The sequence below is a fragment of the Periplaneta americana genome, chromosome 3 (genome assembly GCF_040183065.1).
Source record: "Periplaneta americana isolate PAMFEO1 chromosome 3, P.americana_PAMFEO1_priV1, whole genome shotgun sequence".
NCBI lineage: Eukaryota > Metazoa > Arthropoda > Insecta > Blattodea > Blattidae > Periplaneta > Periplaneta americana.
In genome coordinates this window covers 98,442,972-98,453,888 of record NC_091119.1, presented here as the reverse complement: position 1 = coordinate 98,453,888, position 10,917 = coordinate 98,442,972, and the positions used below count along the sequence as shown (strand labels likewise).

Genomic DNA, 10,917 nt, shown 5'->3' with positions numbered 1-10,917 from the left:
AACAGCTTGGAGGTGAAGCCGCTTTTGTGGACAGTCGCCATTATGATGCTACCAAAACATTGGGCTCCCGGTTAGCACATGGGCAGTTGATTGTGATGTTGCATCGTTGTTTTAATTAATAAATTAACTAATTTCAATATGCCTACATGTTCTGCGTATGGTTGCACAAACAGGTTTTCAAAAAAAATTCCTGGAATAACTTTTCACGGGTAAATATGCATGTGTGAAATGTACTTATTTCTGGTAGGCTAGATACGGTAATGAATGATTTAGCCTAAGTTAGTCTGTTAGATTCGTATTGTTTACGTATTTGTTTGATTAAGAGAAAGGATTACTGTATTGATATTATTGTAATTAATTTTTATAATCACTAAATCAGACACGCTTTGTAAACTTAGCATTTACGAGCGAAGCTAACCTAACAACGCAAGTTGGAAGTTTGTGTCGCGTGCTATAGAAAATGGGTGTAACGAGGTTTCTCTTCAACCGAATGCACGTATTCGTTTGATGAAAAAGAAAGAGTGTATTAATATTATTGTAATTAATTTTTATAATCACGAAATCAGACATGCTTTGCAGACTTAGCATTTACGAGCGAAGCTAACCTAACAACCCATGTTGGAAGTTTGTGTCGAGTGCTATAGAAAACGGGTGTACCGAGGTTTCTCTTAAACCGAATGCACGTATTCGTTTGATGAAGAAAAAGAAATAGTGTATTAATATTATTGTAATTAATTTTTATAATCACGAAATCAGACTTATGCTTTACAGACTTAGTAGCTTCATTAACTCGGTCGTGAACTGACTTGACCCACTTGGTAATAAAACTTCACTTTTGTTCGCCGTTATAATCTAATTATATACTATAAACGAAGAGCCTATCAAATATTATATGGTTAAGAGCATTCCATTTTTTCTCTAAACAAAATCGGGACATCTATACGAAATACTGGCAAAAGGAAGAGAATGATAATTTGCGTTAAGAAGCAAGTTTCATTATTAAATCGAAGCAAATGGATCAACCTATAAAAGTAATTATTATAGGGTAGCATTTTTATTGGACTAGTAGCAAAATAAAGTCAAACTGTTATTTTCCTTTTTTTATCATTATTGTTTGTTTAACCTTCCAGATTATCTATTAAATACCATACTGCAATTTGAAGAGCTGCCAGTTTAAATAACCTGTATATATGTGATTTATCGATGATAGTTTCGTAATTTTTGCTAAAAAAAAATACGTGCATAGCGATTCTGTATTACGAAACAAACAAGAAATTGTGAGTCCTACAAGAAATTAGGGACATATGGAATTCTTATTATCATAAGATCTTCTATAACGTAATAGCTATTTTGCAATGTTTTGGTAGCAACAAGATGGCGTCAGGTCCATCAAACCGGCTTCACTCCGTCCAATGGTATTAAGATGCTAGTGTCTACTATATTGTATTCTGTGCTCGTTGTTTAGCACCTCCCATCCGCCATGTTGTTGCATAGTCAAGCAGAGGCTATATGGATATAACTTTTAATATATCTGGAAATTGACTCCCTATCCTTTAATTTAATCTAATTGGAGTTTATAGTATTAATATTTCGTACCTGAGAAAGTTTCTTGAGAGGTCTCCCATTTCCAATGTCTAAATATAAACAGAGCTGGAAAAATGACATAAAATCAACATATTACATTTACACATGTGGAAGGGAAAAGTATGTTGGTACGGATACACTTTTAATATCTGTATTTCCCAGTACATTTAATTAATTATTTTTTTTTATTTCAATACATTTTCGGAAATACAAAACAATAACAGAAGTCATAATGAATCAAAGTAAACAGCATACATATCAACTCTCATAGCATTTTAAATATTGTGATTGGTACCTGGAAAATTATGATGACAATACATTACACAGTAAACGTATTGTATTATATTGTATTTATTAACATTCCATGGTATTCATACATTGCTTCACAGCTAGAATATAGAACAAGTCAAAGAAACTTAATACTACTGTAAACTCTTAATTTAGTCTAGTTGAAATACATACAGAAGAGGTTTACAATATAGTTTACTTGTACAACACATAGTTGTAATATCAATTTCATGATGTGTTGTTGAATGTCATGAATTCACCTTCAGAATAGAAGGCGTGAGGAATTAATAATTATACATACAGGCCTATGCAAAATCTTCTGGTAACAGTGGTGAACATTATAGTTACATAACATCTCTTATAATAATACTATTATTGTATTTGCTTGTTACATTTAATCTTTTTTTCACTGCAATATGCAAGTTTTCAGTTAGGCATGCATACCAAGGAAATAGCATACTGCAGTGGAAAAAAAAGACCATGTGAAAGCTGCAAATATAATGACGACGAGGAAAGGTTTTATTTAACCTGGTACATATAAGACCATAAGGTTTTCTCTTACACTGAATAGGAGTAAAACTTACTTCATAGCCAAACATAAAAAAACATATTAGATATAAGTAATTACATATTATCAGTGTTAAGTTACGAACGAATATGATTTACATAACAAAATCAGAAACAGAGAATTTAATAAAATACCATTCTAACAGGCCATAGTGCTATAACAACGATATACAAAATTATATTTGTAGACTTGCAAACATAATGATTTCCTCCAACTAGTTGCAAGGAAAGAGGAGGCAAGTCCTATGGTAGGGCTATCACTTTACAGCTTCTGACAAACTGGTGTATACTGCATTTCCTCAGTATAAGATGAAATGGTTATACTGCCATGACTCGGTCTCCAGAGCCTCATTCACTAGAACAGGGTGCACCACGAGAAGGTGAGGATGGGAATTGAGTAGGAGAGGTTATGGAATGCACATCACTACCCTTTGCAACTCTTGAATGAAATATACACAATAAAAATAAAAATGCACACTGTGGAATACATATTAATGTTAAATTACCATCAAATACATTGAAATCAGAAATAGACTATTGAAAAATTGTACACAATAGAAATAAAAGTAAACACACTGCAATACATAATCTATTAGTGTTAAGTTACAAGAATATATGATTTAAGCTACATAATAATATCAGAAACAGAGAATTCAATAAAATGTACACAATAAAAATAAACACATCTGAATACAATACCAGAATTATTAGTGTTAAATTATACTACAGTGAATGTCCAGCAATGGATTTACTTGCATAGGTATTAGTAGCTGGTTTACACATTTTAGAATTAATTTTCAGTCTGTATACAATATATCTGCTAATAATTTTAGTTTTCAGTTCATGACAGTCAGGTATGTTCAGCTCTAATTTACTCATCTCCTTGAAGTAGAATTGTTTCAAATTTACATCTTGTACAGAAACACTTGGAAGGAACATTACAAAAATATTTTCCATTTCAACAAAGAATTGAAATGTTTCCTCTGAACAGAAAAATAGAGTGTCTTCCCTGAAGCATTGAAAGTTTGTGAACCTGGTAAATGTTTCATACATAGGCGTTTTAGAGCCCACAGCAGATATGCATGTTGAACATGTTTTTGATGTTTTCTGGATACTCTGAACGATATAACCAGATACATTATATAAGGAATTCAGTTCACTAGAATTGAGACTTGCCATAGGATGACTCACTTCTGCAGAAATTTCTACTTCTTCAGACTTAGGCTTTACCTCATGTAATGTGTCCAAGAATCCAGAAAGAAATTCCCTGTCATCTTCTTCGTAGCTACTACGAGATGCATTTCGTAAGTATTGTGACACACAGATCAACTTGAGGTTATTTTTAACCTGAACTGCATTTGGAACACACTGTTTACTTCTTAGCACACTGAAAAGATTTTCCAAACAGTCCTGAGAAAACCTGCTAGTTAAAAGAAACTTGTACTGTCTGTCTTCCAATAAATTAACCTGCAATTCTAACATGGCCTGCGTTGAAATTAGGACACCAGTTTGAGATGGTTTCCAAATTTTTTTCTGACCAACTTTTATATTACAAAAAAGATCCCTAAAATCTTTTAAGAATGCTATGGAATCTCTGTAAACATTTAAATTAAATTTACTTAAAGCACATGATGGATGTCTAGAGGTCATTAAATGAAACCATCTTTCTACTTGGTCCAAAAACCATGCAGTAGTTAAGTAAGCAGGTTTATCAAGTTCTTCAGCAAGAAATTTCAGAGCACTGCTTACAGTATGGTTTACCACATTTGTTGATGTACACACTTTCATCTTGCCGAAGTGACTTGGGAACAGGTCTTGTTCTGATAGTTTTGGTGCCAGTTTAAAAGAATGCTCTTTTTCATGTGCAATTATTTCATAAATATGGCTTGCCAGAACTTCATTTGTGGGTAGCTTTTGTTTCTCTTTAATATCATTGGGTATTCTAATCACCTTATTCGATATGAACATTGATTTGATGTTTTTAAATAAATGTGGCACATCAGCAAAGACAAATACAACTTTATCCGAGTGCAGTGGATGGGCAACTGTGCACTTGATCTCAGAATATCTGCCTGCTGTTACACCCCAAGCCCTCCATAGTGCTTGGTTACAAGAACCCATATCAGATGTTACACTTAAAATGTTCAATTGCAACTCTTCAGCTTTCTGAAAGATACATTCGATGATGTCATGAAAAACAGCACCATTTACTGAATCACTGGTGTAATAATAGGCAACTACTTGTTTCCACCGTGTAATTACACCACCTAACATAAAAACTAAAACATGAGTTGCCATGCCTGAGTGTTCGGGCGTGTTACATTCCCAAAGTATTTGCTTAAGGAGCAGTCATATACATTCCCTGAAGTGATAGCCATTTCATCTAATATTAAAACACAGTCCTTTTCATGAGATTCGAATGATTCCACTTTTATTCTAAGAAATTCAAAAACTTCATGTAAAATCCCACTATCAAATTTGAGATTCTGTAATCTTCTCTGCAAAGTACGTACAGAAGGCAATGGATAGCCTTGCTTGAGCAGTTCCTCATATCCACTTCCACCACAACTAAATTTCAGCTTTAGGGCTTTGGTAATAGTCACATTTGACCATTTCACAAACATGTTCGTCTTTCCTTGTTGCTTTCTTTGTAATGAAATAATCTGATCATTATTAAAATCTTATTTACAAAAGAAAGATCATTTTCAACACTACATTTTTTCATGTTTTTTAATCTTTTGGTTGAATTCCTTAAAAGTTTCTTGTAGTTTTCAGCCTTCCTTTTTTCTTTTAAATATAGTTTCTCATACCTTGCCAGTTTTGTAGTTGATTCTTCATGTATGGCTTGTTCAGTCTCACAGCAGTTGTCACTGTCCTCACTTGATGCAGAAGACTCAGGAGTTGAAATTTCACAAGATGATGCTGCATGTGATGAAGACGGTTGTAATTCAGCACCACTGCCAATAGAAACTTCCATATTTTGTGGAACCACTTGAGAATCTAGAATTGGACCTAAACAGGCAGAACAAGTTTTGATTTAGAATTATACAAGAGAACACATTAAAATAGGTAATAAAAGTTTAAGATAAAATCTGCAGCCTTCTTCCTTCTATGCATTTGTGTATCTGTCAGATGAAGGGGAAATTTATTGCTACCGAATACAATTGTAGAGGTAAATTGAGAAAGGGAGTCATACCTCTTCATGGCAAACATATACTGACTACATAATTATTCTGTAAGCTCACTTCATATGACATCATTTTTTGTTCTCCCTTAATGAGGAAGGACTCTTAAGCCATCATTGTTGTTTGAAATTTATGTAATTTCCTAGTACCAGTCAATGTTCCTATGTCGTTTTCGCACTTACCTTGCTATGTCTGTAAGAAATTGTATAATTTTGTATTGTTTATTTTTTCATCTATCTTTTTCTTTCTCTCTTTCTCTCTTCCTCTCCTTTTTCTTATTCCTCTCTTCCTCTCCTTTTTCTTATTCCTTTATCTATTTTTTATCCTGCTTACACCACTTCTTACTTATATTTTTCATCTCATATTTAATCTTAATACATTTCAATTTACCTTATGTGCAGTCACTGGGAATCGACCCAGAAACCTTTCGATTTATAGACAGATACTCTACCAATACGTTATGAAGGGATTTGGTAGACTAATTTGAAAATATTCACTCAATATTTTGTGTTCTTTGTAAATGCACATCAATAGAACGCACCAGATCAGAGGCCACTTCTGGAAGCAGCTAAGTCAGTGAAAAATACTTCATATTGGCTATGTCTTAGCCTAATTTCGAATGTAATTTTCTGTTTGTTGGATGAAGGAGGCTTTCACACCCACTGATTGGGACTATAAACACAAATAAATAAATGACGTCAGCTGAAACCACTAAGGTCAGTGGAAAATGCTTCGTGTTAACTATATCTCAGCCTAATTCAGAATATAATTTTGTGTCTGTTGTGTGGCGTTTAACATTAAAACCAATTAAATACACAGTAATAACAAATAGTACTGACAGGGAGGTTAAGTTAATGTAAAGCAACTTATGTGTTCATACATAAGGGACAACATGTATTAAGAAATTGGGTACCGGAATTTATATAAGATTATTATTATTATTAATTATTTATGTGTAGGCCTACATTATATTTCCGCCAAATAATGTAACATTAGTATGTAATGTTTAATTAACAAATGTTTTCGCCATTTAGAGTGCTAGGTGTCATCAGTTTAAATCTCTAAGTTTTATATTAAAATTTTAAGGTACCGGTATACTAGAAGATAATTTAAATTTTAAAATATCCTTTTAAAATACACAAAAATATAATAATGTATTGTAATGTGTATAGAATGACATTAGATTTATGTATTTTTTTAATGAAATGTAATTTACACATACGTGATTAATAGTAGCCTAATTATTGTAATTAGGCCTATAACTTATCGGATTAACAATATGAATATTAAAATGAAAATGTCCTTTTTAAAATATTTTTAATGGAAAGAAATTTACTTACTTGACGAAGATTTGGTGGCTTTTGGAGCTGAAGCTTATCTCTTGATTGGAGGTTTTCGTTTCATTGCTGATGGTGGTGAGAAAAAGAAGATTGTTGGTACAGCATTTGATTTTAGTTTTCGTGTGCCATCAACACGAGTTTTTTCCCCACATATCAGGAGCGAAGTGAACCTAAATAAATCAAAATTATATTGGTATTAACATAATAGATCTATGCAATGAATATTTTGATATCATACTTAGACCTAACATCTGTTGGCTGTTTGTATTATTATTTTCCACAAATTATATTTTAATACATACCTCACATAAATATGACTAATCAGTTGGTTTCCACTTATCCCTTTTCATTTTAATATGCCATTCCTTTCTTCTTGCTGGATCTTTTGGGAAGCGCTTCATTAACATTCCCTTCTTGGCTGAATTACTGCATCCTACGGCAGCACAGCCAGGCATATTTATCTAAAAACATAAGTATATGAGCGTATTTCACTACATCAGTATGAATTATATCAAGAATAAACCTGTAAGTTAAACAAGCGTAAAGCACAACATGAGATACCTTTTATATTGCAAATCAGTCGCAAAAATAACGCAGAAAATGTATCTAGTACCATGTAGCACACAATTTTTGCTGCATAATGGCCGCTGGTACCACGTGATCTACTCGACCAATGAAAATTAACACACTCTCTTATCGCCACTGCCTATATATAGCCACTGTATCATTTTCTAGTTGTACATCACTTCGGCAGGTCACGCTGTATATGATGTGTAGGCTTATCTGTGAAAAGTTATGTCGTGTACTAGGGTGAGTGTATGTGTAAATGTTCGTATAAGTGTAGTATCAGGAATGTGTGATCATGAAGATGAAGGGAGAAGGAGAAACCCGGTACCAGCATGTAGCCTACTCCTGTCGAATAGCACCAAGGGGCTGCCAGACTTGATGTCCCCATCCGACGGACAAAGTGGGAAATGGTCTAAAGCTTCACCATAATCTAAGATAGTTTTCATATGAAAAATTTATTTCAGACGCTTTGCCTTAAAAACTTCCTGACTGTCCTTCATATCTTTCTGAAGCAATATCATTCAGGGAGAATCCTGATGATCGTAGGGAACGTCTAGAAAACAATTTCCTTAAAACTTCAATCGAGGAGAGTTTATCTGAGCATAATAAACAAATAAAAATGATATTATTTAATTCTTTAGTTGAACATACTTCTAAATTGAAATTGGACAGTGATTGGTATTTGTGAGAAAAGATACCTGTGTGTGCTTGTTATTAATTTATGAAGTTCCTCATCCAGAATTCTGTGTTACGACATGTGGTTATTAATAGTGATTTGTTATTAACACTGCATGTGAAAGATACACAAGGAAGATGGATAGACTATGCAACTCTTCCAGTCATGGTAAGTAACATAAATAAGAGGTTGCGGGTTCGATCCCGGGCCAGGTCGATGGCATTTAAGTGTGCTTAAATGCGACAGGCTCATATCAGTAGATTTACTGGCATGTAAAAGAACTCCTGCGGGGACAAAATTCTGGCACATCCGGCGACGCTGATATAACCTCTGCAGTTGCGAGCGTCGTTAAATAAAACATAACATTTAACATAAATAAGTTAAACACTAAGCCTATATATACTGAATGACATTAAGTTTTTAGTGTTAGATTTAAAAATTTAGAATAAGCAGTTACTGACAAACTTGAATTGAATTGCAGGTTTTTTTGTTGAATTGTGAGAAGTCCAGCATGAGATATTCATGGGAGTTAATAGTTTTCTGGTTACTGGTACTATCTGTATCCCCACATTGTTACACATATCTAAGAAGAAATTCAGGTTTATTATTGACTTGTGAAATTACATTAAGTAGGGTGTGCAACGATTTTTCCACAAATCCAATAGTAGATCATCAGCAGTCATCAGGTTTCTAAATTACTTGTCCAAGAAAGTATAATTTCTAAAGGAGGAAAATAAAAATGTCTTAGTGCTCATGGACAGTTTGATTACAAGAGTGGGAATATAATAGTCAGGCAGAAAAAAATCACAGTGTACTTCTACTGTATGTTTTTATGGAACGAAGTTCGGACACAAGTAATTTAGATATAGCACATAACTTGCCTGCCGCAACCATAAAAACAACATTTGTATTTGTTTGTAAGGGGTATTACTTATTTTAAAGCTTGAGGAAATAGGTTTCCGGTTTTTGGCATTGTCTCAGATAACAGTGCTATAAACAGAAAGACTCTTTCATTATTTTGTAACCTCCCAGGGCTGAAAATAAAATACCAATCACCCCAATAGCAATGTCACAGAGCAACCCCTGCATAGTCTTTTCGGGATTTACTTCCAACCCTATTGCTTTACTTGCTTCAACTAGAATTTCCGTGTTTTCCCTAATCGTTTGTGGATTTTCTCCTAGCATATTCACGTCATCCGCATAGACAAGAAGCTGATGTAACCCATTCAACTCCAAACCCTGTCTATTATCCTGAACTTTCCTAATGCCATATTCTAAGCGAAGTTAAAAAGTAAAGGTGATAGTGCATCTCCCTGCTTTAGCCCGCAGTGAATTGGAAAAGCATCAGATAGAAACTGGCCTATACGGACTCTGCTGTAAGTTTCACTAAGACACATTTTAATTAATCGAACTAGTTTCTTGGGAATACCAAATTCAATAAGAATATTATATAAAACTTCTCTCTTAACCGAGTCATACGTCTTTTTGAAATCTATGAATAACTGATGTACTGTATCCTTATACTCCCATTTTTTCTCCAATATCTGTCGAATACAAAAAATCTGATCAATAGTCGATCTATTACGCCTAAAACCACACTGATGATCCCCAATAATTTCATCTACATATGGAGTTAATCTTCTCAAAAAGATATTCGACAAAATTTTGTACAACGTCAACAAAAGTGATATTCCTCGAAAGTTACTACAGTTAGTCTTGTCCCCCTTCTTAAAAATAAGTACGATTATACGAACAATGAATGTTGTATTTAAATGTAATCCCTCTCTATGAATTTTGTACACAAGTAGTCTTTACTGTAGAACACTTGCAATGTTGTAGAATAAAATTATCCTGTTGTATTTTGTCTTTGATTGATAAAATATATTATGGAACTTCATTATGTAAGTCATTTGTAATGTTGTACAATGGAATATTTTCTTCTTGTGCTTAATTTGGGAACTGTGGGGGAATACCTGTAACAATTAAAATGCCAAATAATTACCCTATCGATGTTGACTGCAGTAATAGCACAGTCTAGTATATACAGTCACGAAACTCAATACTTACTAAATATGCAAACATAGATAGTTGCTCACCACCAGGATCGCTACTATCGCCTCATCACTAGACATCGGATTTTTAGGCACTAAAAATTGCAGTTTTAGGCGCCTAAAATAAGCTCAAAATTTGTAAAATTAAGCTCTATTTTAATGAAAATAGGCATTTTAGGCACATCAAGGTATCATACTTATTTCTTTCACTGAAATTTTTAGTTATACACTAAAATACGCACAAAAAAGTATGTTTAAACATTAAAAAAGAATACTATATTATATTTATAAACAGAGCTGCACAAATTTAATATATTGAAACTAATGAAATAATGATTATTGATATCAAGATTACTCATTTTAAGTTATTGAAATTCAGTTCCATGCTCAGACTTTATTATAATTATCTGCACAGTACACCACCAGAATTTTTTCTAAATTCTCCACAGTTAACCTTTGCCTTTTGTCACTGAGAATCATTTTGAAAGCAGAAAAACTTCTTTCAACCGAAACTGATGTGAGAGGCGCAAATTTTAAATTAGGTACAATAGAAACATCAATACTTACTGGAACATTTACACTTTCCCCCGATATCACTCTTGATACTTTTTCCAACAATGAAAATCCTACATTCTTATTTAATACGTTGTCCCACTTAT

At 33.3% G+C, this 10,917-nt stretch overlaps 1 long non-coding RNA gene across 2 annotated transcripts in view; it reads right to left on the bottom strand.

The window, feature by feature from the left end:
• Positions 1-4,910: 4,910 nt before the first annotated feature.
• Positions 4,911-10,917, bottom strand: part of LOC138696311 (uncharacterized) — a 30,269-nt gene continuing 24,262 nt past the window's right edge. The window contains exons 1-4 of one of the 2 annotated variants that reach the window (XR_011331318.1): positions 7,526-7,669; positions 7,267-7,425; positions 6,965-7,134; positions 4,911-5,451 (exon numbers count right to left, since the gene is read on the bottom strand). This is a non-coding gene — a long non-coding RNA (uncharacterized lncRNA). Of the gene's footprint in view, positions 5,452-6,964; positions 7,135-7,266; positions 7,426-7,525; positions 7,670-10,917 lie in introns of those variants that run through there. The other variant, XR_011331317.1, reaches the window with a different exon arrangement.